The sequence below is a fragment of the Eriocheir sinensis genome, chromosome 50 (genome assembly GCF_024679095.1).
Source record: "Eriocheir sinensis breed Jianghai 21 chromosome 50, ASM2467909v1, whole genome shotgun sequence".
Taxonomy (NCBI): domain Eukaryota; kingdom Metazoa; phylum Arthropoda; class Malacostraca; order Decapoda; family Varunidae; genus Eriocheir; species Eriocheir sinensis.
This window is the reverse complement of record NC_066558.1, coordinates 254,439-268,079: the sequence shown is the minus strand read 5'-3', so window position 1 is coordinate 268,079 and position 13,641 is coordinate 254,439. Positions and strand designations below refer to the sequence as shown.

General features: G+C 47.4%; 3 long non-coding RNA genes across 4 annotated transcripts in view; 2 read left to right on the top strand and 1 right to left on the bottom strand.

Moving 5' to 3' along the window:
* Positions 1-7,184, top strand: part of LOC126982065 (uncharacterized) — a 9,152-nt gene extending 1,968 nt beyond the window's left edge. The window contains exons 2-3 of the long non-coding RNA XR_007734467.1: positions 4,523-5,390; positions 6,566-7,184. This is a non-coding gene — a long non-coding RNA (uncharacterized LOC126982065). The remainder of the gene's footprint in view (positions 1-4,522; positions 5,391-6,565) is intronic.
* Positions 4,877-11,935, bottom strand: LOC126982064 (uncharacterized). 2 transcript variants are annotated; one of them, XR_007734466.1, is made up of 6 exons: positions 11,535-11,934; positions 9,511-9,718; positions 7,627-7,893; positions 5,368-5,423; positions 5,288-5,327; positions 4,877-5,007 (listed from the first exon to the last, which is right to left on the bottom strand). It is a non-coding gene; the product is annotated as an uncharacterized LOC126982064 (long non-coding RNA). The 2 variants fall into 2 exon arrangements; XR_007734465.1 differs by having other exon boundaries at positions 4,899-5,007; positions 5,288-5,423; positions 7,645-7,893; positions 11,535-11,935.
* On the top strand, positions 7,837-9,496 carry LOC126982066 (uncharacterized). The gene is made up of 3 exons (XR_007734468.1): positions 7,837-7,962; positions 8,071-8,190; positions 8,260-9,496. It is a non-coding gene; the product is annotated as an uncharacterized LOC126982066 (long non-coding RNA).
* Positions 11,936-13,641: the final 1,706 nt, after the last annotated feature.

The window sequence follows — 13,641 nt, the reverse complement described above, 5'->3', positions numbered from 1 at the left end:
GGACGAAGGAGGGAAGAGGAGGAGGAAGAGGAAGAAAGAAGAGAAAAAAACGAGTAAGGGAAAGAAGGAAAGGAGGAGGAGAGAGAGAGAGAGAGAGAGAGAGAGAGAGAACAGAATTAACAAAAGAAAGAAAAGGAAAAATAGGAAAAAACAAGACGATATGGGAATGAGAAACGGGGAGGAAAATAGCGGAATGGGAGAGAAAGGAGAAGAGAGAGGAGAAGAAAGAGTGAGAGAGGAGAGGAAGGAAGAGAAGGAAGAGGAGGAAGAAAGAAGGAATTTAAGTGAACAGAATTGAGAAAATAAAGAAAAGAAAATTAGGAAAAACAAGACGGTATGGGAATGAGAAACGGGGAGGAAAATAGAGAAACAGGAAAGAGAGGAGACAGAGAGCGAGAGAGGAGAGGAAGGAGGAGGGAGGAGGAGGAAGAGAGAGACCAGGCAGGAGGGGGCGGCGAGGAGGGGAGGGGAGCGCACAAACGGCCACAAGAGGGGGTCGCGCCAGTGGTCTCAGGGGGGCCAGCGCTCCCTTGACGCTTCCCTCGTTCCCAGCGGATCAATAGAGGCCCTCCAGACATTAGACGAAGTGCAGGATGCCTTCAAGAACCCGGAGCCTCAATCCTTCCCATAACATCGAAGTCCCTCCCGAAGAATGCCTGAAGGAGTTGCATAATCACCTCGAAGTCGGGTCCCACGGCGTTTGGTCTTCGTTAAGGGTCTCGAAGTCGTGTTTTAAGTCTCGTAGGTGTGAGGATGGTCGTTGTAGGCAGTCCAGGGCGCGTCCAATCACTGAGGAGGAATGGTCCACCCGCGACGCCCCGCTACGCCCGCCGACCTCGCTATTACGACCGTCTTGAGGCTTGGCGATTGGACACGACGACGACGAGAGTGTGTGTGTGTGTATGTGTGTGTGTGTGTGTGTTGACCGCTACTATTACCACCACTACTACTACTGCTACTACTGCTACTACTACTACTACTATTACTACTACTTCAAATTTTTCCATGACCTACTGAGAGAGAGAGAGAGAGAGAGAGAGAGAGAGAGAGAGAGAGAAAGCACTTTAAACAAAACAGCTGTTGTGTGTGTGCGTGTGTGTGTGTCTGTGTGTGTGTGGACGAGAGAAACCACGTGTATATATACGTAAGCAAAACACACACACACACACACACACACATACACACTTTCCCTTCCCTTCCCTTCCCTACCCTTCCCTTCCCTTCCCTTCCCTTACCTTACCTTACCTTACCTTACCATCCCTTCCCTTCTCTTCCCTCCATCCACCCCTTTCCTCCATCCCTCCCTTTCCTCCACCCGAAAGCTCATCTCTAAGACACGCGTATAGAAAAATATTTGCATGCGTCTTAGAAGATTGAGTTAAGGCAAGGAGCGGCGCGCGATGTGGCTGGACGCGACTGTTGAATTTGAGGTCTCGAGGGACGCTTTGATTCTGAGTAAATAACATGACCCCTTTAAACAGCTGGAGGAGGAGGAGGAGGAGGAGGAGGGAGAGGAGAGGACAGTTTGGGTGATCGTTTCTGTAAGGGAAGGGAAGAGCAGGAGGAAGAGAAAGAAGAGAAGGAAGGGAAGGAAAGAGAATGAGAGGAAGGAGGAGAAGAGAAGGGAAAGGAGAACGAGGAGGAGGAGGAGGAGGAGGAGGAGTGCGGATGACCGAAGGATTGACTAAGAGAGAGAGAGAGAGAGGAAGGAAGGAAGGGACACACACACACACACACACACACACACACACATTAAAATCATCAGGAAAAGCGAATTAAAACAACACACACACACACACACACACACACACACACACACACACACACACACACATTAAAATCATCAGGAAAAAGCGAATTAAAACACACACACACACACACACACACACACACACACACAGACACACAGGTTGGTTGACACGTTGCGAATTCTCTGGAGGCTTGAGGCACCCAACTCCCTGGTGACTCCCTCCTCCTCCTCCTCCTCCTCCTCCTCCTCCCTGTCTCTCTCTCTCTCCTCACCTTCCTCTCCCCTTCCCTTACCTTCCTCCTCCTCCTCTGTCTCTTCCTACCTCCCTTTCTCTCTTCCTTTCCTCTCTCCACCTCCCTTTCTCTCTCTTCCTATCTCTTCTCTCCTCTCCTTACCTCTCTCTCCGCCCCCTCCCCTCCTCCTCCCGTGGGCGTGAGCGTGGGTGTGGGCGTGCCTCTGGGGGGGAGAGAGAGAGAGAGAGAGAGAGAGAGAGAGAGAGAGAGACTGCTTACCATTATTTCTCTTATTTTCTTCCTCCCCCGGGGCACCCTTCCCCCGGGGCTAGGTGTGAGCGTACGTGGGTGTGCCTGGGGGCGTGGCTGTGGTGTCTCCGTTTCAATTTGAGTGCCTCCGGGGTGCCAATCCTTCCTCTGTGCCGTGAATGTGAAAAAAAAAAATTTGATCCTTTTAATCTCTTTTTCGGCGTTGGAAACTTTGAGGGTCATTCTTAAACACACATATTTGACAAGACTTTCCTAGGCGTTTTGAGCATTTCCAGGCGTTGTGGGCATTTCCAGGGGTAATTTAATGACCCTGGTGGTAGTTTAACCCTTCTTCTGTACCGTGAACCTAAGAAACACACATATGACAAGGCTTTCGTAGGCGTTGTGGGCATTTCCAGGGGTAGTTTGATGACCCTGGTGGTAGTGTGACCGTGAACCTAAACACACACTTGACAAGGCTTTCGTAGGTGTTGTGGGCATTTCCAGGGGTAGTTATATGACCCTGGTGGTAGATTAACCCTTCATCTTAATCACTTACCTACCAAACCACCCATTAGAACCCGATTAACCCATTTTCGACCTTTGGAATTGGTTGACATGAGGGGGGAAGCGTTTGAGGGTTATTCTTAAACACACATACTTGACAAGGCTTTCGTAGACGTTGTAGGCATTGCCAGGGGTAGTTATTGACCCTGGTGGTAGATTAATCCTTCATCTTTATTTCTCACTCACCAAACCACCTATTAGAACCCGATCAACCCATTTTCGACCTTTGGAATTGGTTGACATGAGGGGGGAAGCGTCTGAGGGTCATTCTTAAACACACACATTTGACAAGGCTTTCGTAGGCGTTGTGGGCATTTCCAGGGGTACTTATTGACCCTGGTGGTAGATTAACTCTTCATCTTTATCTCTCACCCACCAAACCACCCATTAGAACCCGATTAACCCATTTTCGGCCTTTGGAATTGGTTGACATGAGCGTCGGAAGCGCGTTAGACCACCGTGCCTGTCTGGTGCTGGTGCTGTAAGATCAATAGTGGTCCTCGGAGGCCTCGGACCAATCAGGGCGCGGGTTACTACCACGATAAGGACGTCCCAGGGGGCGGCGCGCCTAGACTCGGCCCCTCGAGGCTACGGTTGACGCATGTCGCCACCACCACCACCGCCAACACCGCTGCCTCGCCCCCCCTACCTCCGCCTCCTCCTCCTCCCTGGCACTCTCTCTCGCTCTCTCTTCCTCGCCCCTCTCCTCTCCTCCTCCTACTGGCTCTCTCTCTCCCTCTCTTGCTCTTCCTCCTCTTCTTCCTTCTCTTCCATCTTCTCCTTTCCTCTCTCTCCTGTCTCTTCCTCCTCTTCCTCCTCCTCTTCCACCTTCTCCATTCCTCTATCTTCTGTTTCTTCCTCCTCCTCCTCCTCCTCCTCCTCCTGGCTCTCTCTCTCCCTCTCTTCCTCTTCTTCCTTCTCTTCCATCTTCTCCATTCCACTATCTCCTGTCTCTTCCTCCTCTTCCTCCCTCTCTTGCTCTTCCTCCTCCTCTTCTTCCTTCTCTTCCACCTTCTCTATTCCTCTATCTTCTGTTTCTTCCTCCTCCTCCTCCTCCTGGCTCTTTCTCTCTCGTCTTCCTCCTCCATCTCCTATCTCCTCTCTCTCTCCTCTCTCTCTCTCTCCTCTCTCTCTCTCTCTCTCTCTCTCTCTCTCTCTCTCTCTCTCTCTCTCTCTCTCTCTCTCTCTCTCTCTCTCTCTCTCTCTCTCTCTCTCTCTCTCTCTCTCTCTCTCTCTCTCTCTCTCTCTCTCTCTCTCTCTCTCTCTCTCTCTCTCTCTCTCTCTCTCTCTCTCTCTCTCTCTCTCTCTCTCTCTCTCTCTCTCTCTCTCTCTCTCTCTCTCTCTGTTGCTTTCACTCCCTCTCTCTCCAGCTGGTCGCTCCTCTCTTTTTCTCTCTCTCTCTCTCTCTCTCTCTCTCTCTCTCTCTCTCTCTCTCTCTCTCTCTCTCTCTCTCTCTCTCTCTCTCTCTCTCTCTCTCTCTCTCTCTCTCTCTCTCTCCCATTGCCTTTCTCTCTCTCTCTCTCTCTCTCTCTCTCTCTCTCTCTCTCTCTCTCTCTCTCTCTCTCTCTCTCTCTCTCTCTCTCTCTCTCTCTCTCTCTCTCTCTGTAGGGTAGTGAAGAATAGTTTAGCAACTGGTTATTATCTTTATTATTATTATTATTATTATTATTATTATTATTATTATTATCTTAATATGATGCTACAGAGAAAGTCTTCCTTGCAGGGCTGTGGAAAGGAAGAGGAGGAAGAGAAGAGGAAGAAGAGGAAGGAGCAAAAATGACACCCAAGTCTTTCTGTGGGTGACGCGACTTCCCCCAGCATCCGAGGGTGTTCTGTGGATGACGTGACCTCTTCCCAGCATCCAAGAGTGTTCTGTGGGTGACGTGACCTCTTCCCAGCATCCAAGAGTGTTCTGTGGTTGACGTGGCCTCTTCCCAGCATCCAAGAGTGTTCTGTGGATGACGTGACCTCTTCCCAGCATCCAAGAGTGTTCTGTGGATGACGTGACCTCTTCCCAGCATCCAAGAGTGTTCTGTGGATGACGTGACCTCTTCCCAGCATCCAAGAGTGTTCTGTGGATGACGTGGCCTCTTCCCAGCATCCAAGAGTGTTCTGTGGATGACGTGACCTCTTCCCAGCATCCAAGAGTGTTCTGTGGATGACGTGGCCTCTTCCCAGCATCCAAGAGTGTTCTGTGGATGACGTGGCCTCTTCCCAGCATCCAAGAGTGTTCTGTGGATGACGTGGCCTCTTCCCAGCATCCAAGAGTGTTCTGTGGATGACGTGGCCTCTTCCCAGCATCCAAGAGTGTTCTGTGGATGACGTGGCCTCTTCCCAGCATCCAAGAGTGTTCTGTGGGTGACTTGGCCTCTTCCCAGCATCCAAGAGTGTTCTGTGGGTGACTTGGCCTCTTCCCAGCATCCAAGAGTGTTCTGTGGGTGACTTGGCCTCTTCCCAGCATCCAAGAGTGTTCTGTGGATGACGTGACCTCTTCCCTGCATCCGAGAGTGTTCTGTGGGTGACCTGACCTCTTCCCTGCATCTGAGAGTGTTCTGTGGGTGACCTGACCTCCTCCAGCATCCAGCAGACAGGTAATTGCTTCATCCAGTTAGTCATCTGTGTATCTGTGAAATAATAATGAAATATTGTATTGCATCCACACACACACTTTCCCTTCCCTTCCCTTACCTTACCTTACCCTCCCTTTCCCTCCCTCCCCTTCCCTTACCTTACCCTCCCTTTCCTTTCCTTCCCTCCCCTTCCCTTTCCTTTCCTCCATCCACCCTTTTTCTCCATCCCTCCATATTCCTTTCTCTCCCTCCCTCTTTCTTCCTCCTTCCCTCCTCATTGCTTTCTCTCCCTCTCCATATTGCTTTCTCTCCCTCCTCCTTTTTCCTTTCCTCCCCATTGCTTTCTCTTCCTCTCTCCATATTGCTTTCTCTCTCCCTCCTCCTCTTTTTTCCTTCCCTCCCCATTGCTTTCTCTCTCCCTCTCTCCATATTCCTTTCTCTCCCTCCCTCCATATCACTTTCTCTCCCTCCCTCCCCATTGCTTTCTCTCTCCCTCTCTCCATATTGCTTTCTCTCCCTCCCTCCATATTGCTTTCTCTCCCTCCCTCTTTCTTCCTCCTTCCCTCCCCATTGCTTTCTCTCTCCCTCTCTCCATATCACTTTCTCTCCCTCCCTCCCCATTGCTTTCTCTCTCCATATTGCTTTCTCTCCCTCTCTCCATATTGCTTTCTCTCCCTCCCTCCATATTGTTTTCTCTCCCTCCCTCCTACACTCCCCATTGCTTTCTCTCTCCCTCTCTCCATATCACCTTCTCTCCCTCCCTCCCCATTGCTCCCTCTCTCCATATTGCTTTCTCTCCCTCCCTCTTTCTCTTTCCTCTCCCTTTACCTCTTAATTCCCATAGTCAGGTTAGGGGTTCTGTTAGTATTAGAAGATAAGGTGTTGGATCCCCTACTCATAGCATTACAACCTCTGTGAAATAATATATAAGTGTTTAGATTCATGGTTAACTAATGCATGTGTTGGGAGTCTTGCTGTATATATTTAACCACAAGATGATCAGGTATTAATAGGAGGGGAAGATAAGGTGTTGGATCCCCTACTGTTAGCATTACAACCTCTGTGAAATCATAATAGATTCAGGGTTACTTCAATGCATGTGTTGAGAGTCTTGCTTTATACGAGATTAAACCACAAGGTGATCAGGTTGTAATTCTTGTCTTGAAATGATGCTACAGAGAAAGTTTTCATTGCAGGAGTGTGGAGAGAGAGAGAAGAAGAAGATGAAGATACAGGGAAAGACGAAGACGAAGGGAACCGAAGACGAAGGAAACAGCCCATGGGACGAGAACCTTCCGAGAGATGCCCACACTTACTGACTGAAGATTACGAGTGTGGAGAGAGAGAGGAAGAAAAGAATAGATGAAGATACAGGGAAAGACGAAGACGCAGGGAGCCGAAGACGAAGACGAAGGACGGGACGAGAACCTTCCGAGAGGAGCCAACACTTACCGACTGACAACTCCTTCCCTTACAAGACACAGCACCAGCAAGAACAGTTGGCAGAATGAGACAAGCAGCTTCCAAGAGGTGCTAAAAGAACTGACTGACAATTCCTTCCCTTACAAGACACAGCAGCAGCCAGAACAGTTGATAGAATGAGACAAGATGCCTCCGAGAGGTGTTGACAGTAAATGATCAAGAACTCCTTCCCTCGCAAGACACAAGATGCTCCCGAAAGATTATTCAACCGACTAACCGACCAGACTGACTGACTGTCCTGCCCTCATAAGACAACTACAACTGGTGCCTCAAGATCTCACCTTCCAGCATTATAATAAAGTTGTTAATGTAAATAATAAAGTTGATGTATTGCTTAGAATTTATTACATGCACTTCACAATTTTGTACAAGTTCAGCAATTTCTAGATATAAGGGAGTACATAGGCAGTTAATATATTACATGCAGGAGAAAATATGCAGTATATATATATATATATATATATATATATATATATATATATATATATATATATATATATATATATATATATATATATATATATATATGTAATATATTACATGTATATATATATATATATATATATATATATATATATATATATATATATATATATATATATATATATATATATATATATATATATATATATATATAAAAAATTGAAATAAAAAAAATTACAGTTACCTAATTCATTCTCTTATTATTACTGTATTTCCTACTGCTAATTTATCATGCATTTTGTGGGTGAAAAAAAAGCAAGACAATACAAACTCATGCAACACACACACACACTCAACAGCACTGCCACACCATTCGGCGGCGGTAGGCGTCCCCAGCAAGGTCTGGCTGGATGCTGACGTCTGCATATACCGAGATCTTGTCCTATGGAAGTCCACGGTGGAGTCCCTCCTTGCTATGCTGAATGCTGAGCTGGTCCAGATATGCCGAGAGCTTGCCCCGAGCAAGTCTTGAGCTCACAGCAGAGTCCCCCCTCGCTGTGCTGAAGTCCGAAGGTCTGGTCCACAGCAAGTCTTCTGCCCCCAGTGATGGAGCTGTGTGCTGAGGAGGAAGGGAAGGGTGTCAGGGTGGTACAGGAAGAGGAAGGGAAGAAGGAAGGGTGTCAGGGAGGTACAGGAAGGGAAGAAGGAAGGGTGTCAGGGAGGTACAGGAAGGGAAGAAGGAAGGGTGTCAGGGAGGTACAGGAAGAAGAAGGGAAGAAGGAAGGGTGTCAGGGAGGTACAGGAAGAGGAAGGGAAGAAGGAAGGGTGTCAGGGAGGTACAGGAAGAGGAAGGGAAGAAGGAAGGGTGTCAGGGAGGTACAGGAAGAGGAAGGGAAGAAGGAAGGGTGTCAGGGAGGTACAGGAAGAAGGAAGGGTGTCAGGGAGGTACAGGAAGAGGAAGGGAAGAAGGAAGGGTGTCAGGGAGGTACAGGAAGAGGAAGGGAAGAAGGAAGGGTGTCAGGGAGGTACAGGAAGAGGAAGGGAAGAAGGAAGGGTGTCAGGGAGGTACAGGAAGAGGAAGGGAAGCCACTAAAGAATTAAAACAGCAACAAGAAGAGAAGGAAAGAAGAAAAAATATACCGTATAGGAAGGGGAAGGCAGGAAAGAGTTAGCAAGAAGAAGAGAAAGGAAAAAATGATAATAATAGCAAAAATAAACTAGAAAAGAAGTAAAGAGCAAAAAATAATAATAACAATAGCAAAAGTATACCATGTCAATAGATTTCATGACCCTCCAACACCTCGCCATGTCAATTCACTTCATTTTTATTCATTTCCAGCCTCGATTCAACTCGTATTAACACACGCGCACACGCACACACATAACCAGCCCCTCCCATGAAGCATTTGTGTCATGAGAAGCAAGTCTGACCTTTGACCCCTGACCTAACTAACCCTAGACTCCGACAATTCCGGAAAACATCAGAAAAAACAAGAATTTCCAACCGAAACCTCAAAAAATCGACACTCGTAACACACACACACACACACACTTTTAACCAGCCTCTCCCATGTAGCATTCGTGTCATGAGAAGCAAGTCTGACCTTACTGACCCTAGACTCCGACAACTCCAGAAAACATCAGAAAAAAAACAAGAATTTCTAACCAAAACCTCAAAATCTCTCCTGGAAAACTTATTATTAAACCCATTTCCAGCCTCGACTGACCTTATATTAGCCTCCGAAAACCTCACAACCTCAGAACACATCAGAAAAGGCAAGAATTTACAACCAAAACCTCAAAATTGCGACTCTATATTGAAATCTCTCCTGGAAAACCTATTAATAAGCCAATTTCCAACCTCGACTGACCTTATATTAGCCTCCGAAAACCTCACAACCTCAGAACACATCAGAAAAGGCAAGAATTTACAACCAAAACCTCAAAATCGCGACTCTATATTGAAATCTCTTCTGGAAACCCTATTACTAAACCCATTTCCAGCCTCGACTGACCTCATATAAGCCTCAGAAAACCTCACAACCTCAGAACACATCAGAAAAACAAGAATTTCCAGCCAAAACCTCAAAAAATCGACACTCATAACACACACACACACACAACCAGCCCCTCCCGTGTTGCATTCGTGTCATGAGAAGCGAGTCTGACCTTTGACCCCTGACCTAACTAACCCTAGACTCCAGCAGTGACCTCCAGTACCTCGTAAATCCAGTACCTTTAGATATAGAAGGCCAGGTAGCAGACAGACGCAGGGCAGCTTTGGTACTTGAAACAGCACCTTGGCGGTCATGTTGATGGTCGAGATGGTCAGCAAGGTACAGAATTGACGCAGCGAGGGCCATGCTGTGTCGAGGGAGGGTCAGCGCACACAGCAGTCATCATTTCAGGGCATAACTCAGCATCTTCAGCACCCCCATTGTCACCTGGAAGAGAATGTCATGGTATTTTTCGGAGGCTTGAAGCTTCTATACAAAATATGCCTATGAAAATTCTGCCCTTTGAGAGATAGTAACACAGTATTCCTACATTTAAGTAACACATCAGATACACCTTGTAACACCTGAAAGAGAGTATCACGGTAGTCTTTGGAGGCTTGAAACTTCTATACAAAATATGCCTATGAAAATTCTGCCTTTTGAGAGAGTAACACAGTATTTCTACATTTAAGTAACACATCAGAAATACCTTGTAACACCCAGAAGAGAATATTATGGTAGTCTTCAGAGGCTTGAAACTTCTATACAAAATATGCCTATGAAAATTCTGCCTTTTGAGAGAGTAACACAGTATTTCTACATTTACGTAACACATCAGAAACACCTTGTAACACCCGAAAGAGAATATTATGGTAGTCTTCGGAGTCTGAAACGTCAGTACGAAATGTGACTGTGAAAACACTACCTTCCGAGGGCGAGAGTAACACAGTATTTCTAAGTCCTTCTAGGTAAGGGAAGGGAAGGGAAGGGAAGGGAAAGAGAGGGAGGAAAGGAAGGAAGGGAGAGGGAGAGAGAAATGTCCTGCAGCCTACCCTGTCTCTCGCCACAGCCTGCAACCAGTCCTGAGTCTCGCCACGGCCTGCAGCCTACCCTGTCTGTCTCGCCATGGCCTGCAGCCCACCCTGTCTGTCTCGCCATGGCCTGCAGCCTACCCTGTCCCTCGCCACAGCCTGCAACCAGTCCTGAGTCTCGCCACGGCCTGCAGCCTACCCTGTCTGTCTCGCCATGGCCTGCAGCCTACCCTGTCCCTCGCCACAGCCTGTAACCAGTCCTGAGTCTCGCCACAGCCTGCAGCCTACCCTGTCTGTCTCACCATGACCTGCAACCTACTCTGTCCATCTCGCCATGGCCTGCAGCCAGCCCTGAGTCTTCCCACTGCCTGCAGCCTACCCTGTGTCTCGCCACGGCCTGCAACCTACCCAGTCTGTCTTGCCACGGCCTACAACCTACCCTGAGTCTCGCCACGGCCTGCAACTTACCCTCGTGAAGGCTAGCTGATCAGCTGACTGATATATTGACGTAGCATAACCATATCCCTTCTTTGTCACCCTGTATCACCCTTTTGCACCCTTTCCCCACGCTCCCTATTGAGCCCACGTATTCAGACATCCTTAATCTATCTCCAGGTATAAGGACAAGGTGTATTAACGCTTATCTGTACGGGAATGAAGGAAATAAAGGTTTTGCCGAGGCCATGTTGACGAAGCAGACAAGGTTGACATCACAGGCCATCTTTTCACCCATATTTTACCTATTTACAGCCTTTCCCCACATTCCCTATTGAGCCCACGTATTTACACATCCTTAATCTGTCTCCAGGTATAAGGACAAGGGTAATTATGACGTATCTGCAGGGAAATGAAGGAAAATATGGAAACTTTGCCGAAGCCATGTTGACATTAGCAAAAACAAGGTTGACATCACAGGCCATCTTCTCACCCATATTTTACCTATTTACAGCCTTTCCCCACGTTCCCTATTGAGCCCACGTATTCAGACATCCTTAATCTATCTCCAGATATAAGGACAAGGTGTATTAACGCGTATCTGCAGGGAAACGAAGGAAAATATGAAGGTTTTCCCGAGGCCATGTTGACGTAACAAACACGGATGACATCACAGGCCATCTTCTCACCCATATTTCACCTACTCATAGCCTTTCCCCACGTTCCCTATTGAGCCCATATATTCAAACATCCTTAATCTATCTACATGTATAAGTACAAGGTTAATTAACACTCACCTGCAGGGAAATGGCGGAAAATATGAAGACTTTGCCGGGAAGGTGACAGCTGAGGCGGCCATGCTTGAGGTAGGATAGGAGCAGCGTTACCACGTTGCTCCACCGGGCGGCTGCAGCGTTGCCAATTCTCCCGTGTCACCACCGCTAGCTGTCAATGGGCGACGTACTCCAGGGTATGCGTTGCTTCGCCCACCTTAGCACATGGATTCCAATGATTAAGTCTACATGTAAATCCCCTATCAATCCCAGGCGCCTCAGTGCAGGGATTACAGAGATATAGGCCACCTAGCAGGGTTATCTAGGGTGGGGAAAGTAGGCCTATGAATGAGCTGGGGATGACGGATTAGGGGAGAAAATAGGCCTAGAGTGATTTTTGAGGGATGGTTAGCGGTTATGTATTATAGGATGGACAAGGTGTATGTATGGCAGGATGGACAATTAAGGCTTAGGTGTTATGGTGCGTTTCTCAGCCATAATCTTTCTCTCTCAGGGCAGGATAGAGGAAGATAGGCGTAGCAGATTCCTTCCCTTCACTTACCAGGGGAGACATTAGCGCTCTCTCTCTCTCTCTCTCTCTCTCTCTTCTTCCTTAGCAAGATAGATTATAGCACATTCTCTCTCTCTCTCTCTCTCTCTCTCTCTCTCTCTCTCTCTCTCTCTCTCTCTCTCTCTCTCTCTCTCTCTCTCTCTCTCTCTCTCTCTCCTTAATTTCTTTCCAAAACAAAACTTAACATATATACAATCTCTCTCTCTCTCTCTCTCTCTCTCTCTCTCTCTCTCTCTCTCTCTCTCTCTCTCTCTCTCTTCTTCTTCTTCATCTCCTTAATTTCTTTCCAAAACAAAACTTTACATATATACATTTTTCTCTCTCTCTCTCTCTCTCCCATTCACCCCCCACCCCCTCGTCTCTCTCCCTCCCCTCCCCCCCTACACACACACACACACACACACGTACGTACAAACACACAGGGCATCAATAGTGTACGCTTTATTACCAAAATATATTGAGCTACACTGCGATAAAGGGACAAAACTAAACTAGCGCTACATAGGCCTACAACTTTTTGAGCCTAACCTATTTACTAGTACATGGTCTCCCACACATTGACCTGACCTTGACCTCTGACCTCAAACATACCTATACCCTCCCCTCTCCTCTCCCCGCCCCCCCCTCGTGACCTCGAACCAATGTGTGGGGGTTAGGGGAGAGAGAGGTCAGAGGTCATTGGTCAGGATGGCTTTTCACAACACAAATGCTACTGTGATGGAAGGGTCTAGGTGTGTGTGTGTGTGTGTGTGTGTGTGTGTGTGTGTGTGTGTGTGTGTGTGTGTGTGTGGTAAGGTTAGGTAAGGAAGGGACGGGAAGGGAAGGGAAGGGGAAGGTGTGTGTGTGTGTGTGTGTGTGTGTGTGTGTGTGTGTGTGTGTGTGTGTGTGTGTGTGTTAAGGTCAGGTAAGGAAGGGAAGGGAAGGGAAGGAAAGGAAAGATGTGTGTGTGTGTGTGTGTGTGTATGTATGCCTATAGGAGCTTAGGATAGGCCTAGTCAAATTTATAAATGCCTAAAATATCAACAATAAACACACACACACACACACACACACACCGCCCTTCCTTACAATAGAAAAAAAATAAAATTCCGATCAAAACTAAAAAAACGTTAACCAATTTTTTTCCTCAGCGCGACAATTTATTTCTGCCGCCAAGAATGATACCTTAGGGTTGATGATATACCTTACTGTGGTGTCGTAAGGTAAGGTAAGGGATGGGAAGGGATGCTTAGGTAAGGGTAGGGAAGGGAAGGGAAGGAAAGGGAAAGAGAGGGGAAAGGAAGGTAAGGTTGGGTAAGGTTAAGTTAGATTAGGTAAGGAAGGAAAAGGAAGGAAGGGGAGGTAAGGTTAGGTAAGGTAAAGGAAGGGGAGGGAGAGGAAGGGAAGGAAAGAGAAGGGAAGGTTAGGTAAGGTAAAGGAAGGAGAGGAAGGAAGGAAAGGAGAAGGAAGGAAGGGAAGGAAGGGAAGGTAAAGAAGGGAAGGAAGGAAGGAAGGGATTGAGAGGAAGAGGAAGGAAGGAAGGAAGGAAGGAAGGGAGGAAAAGGAAAGGGAAGGGAAAAA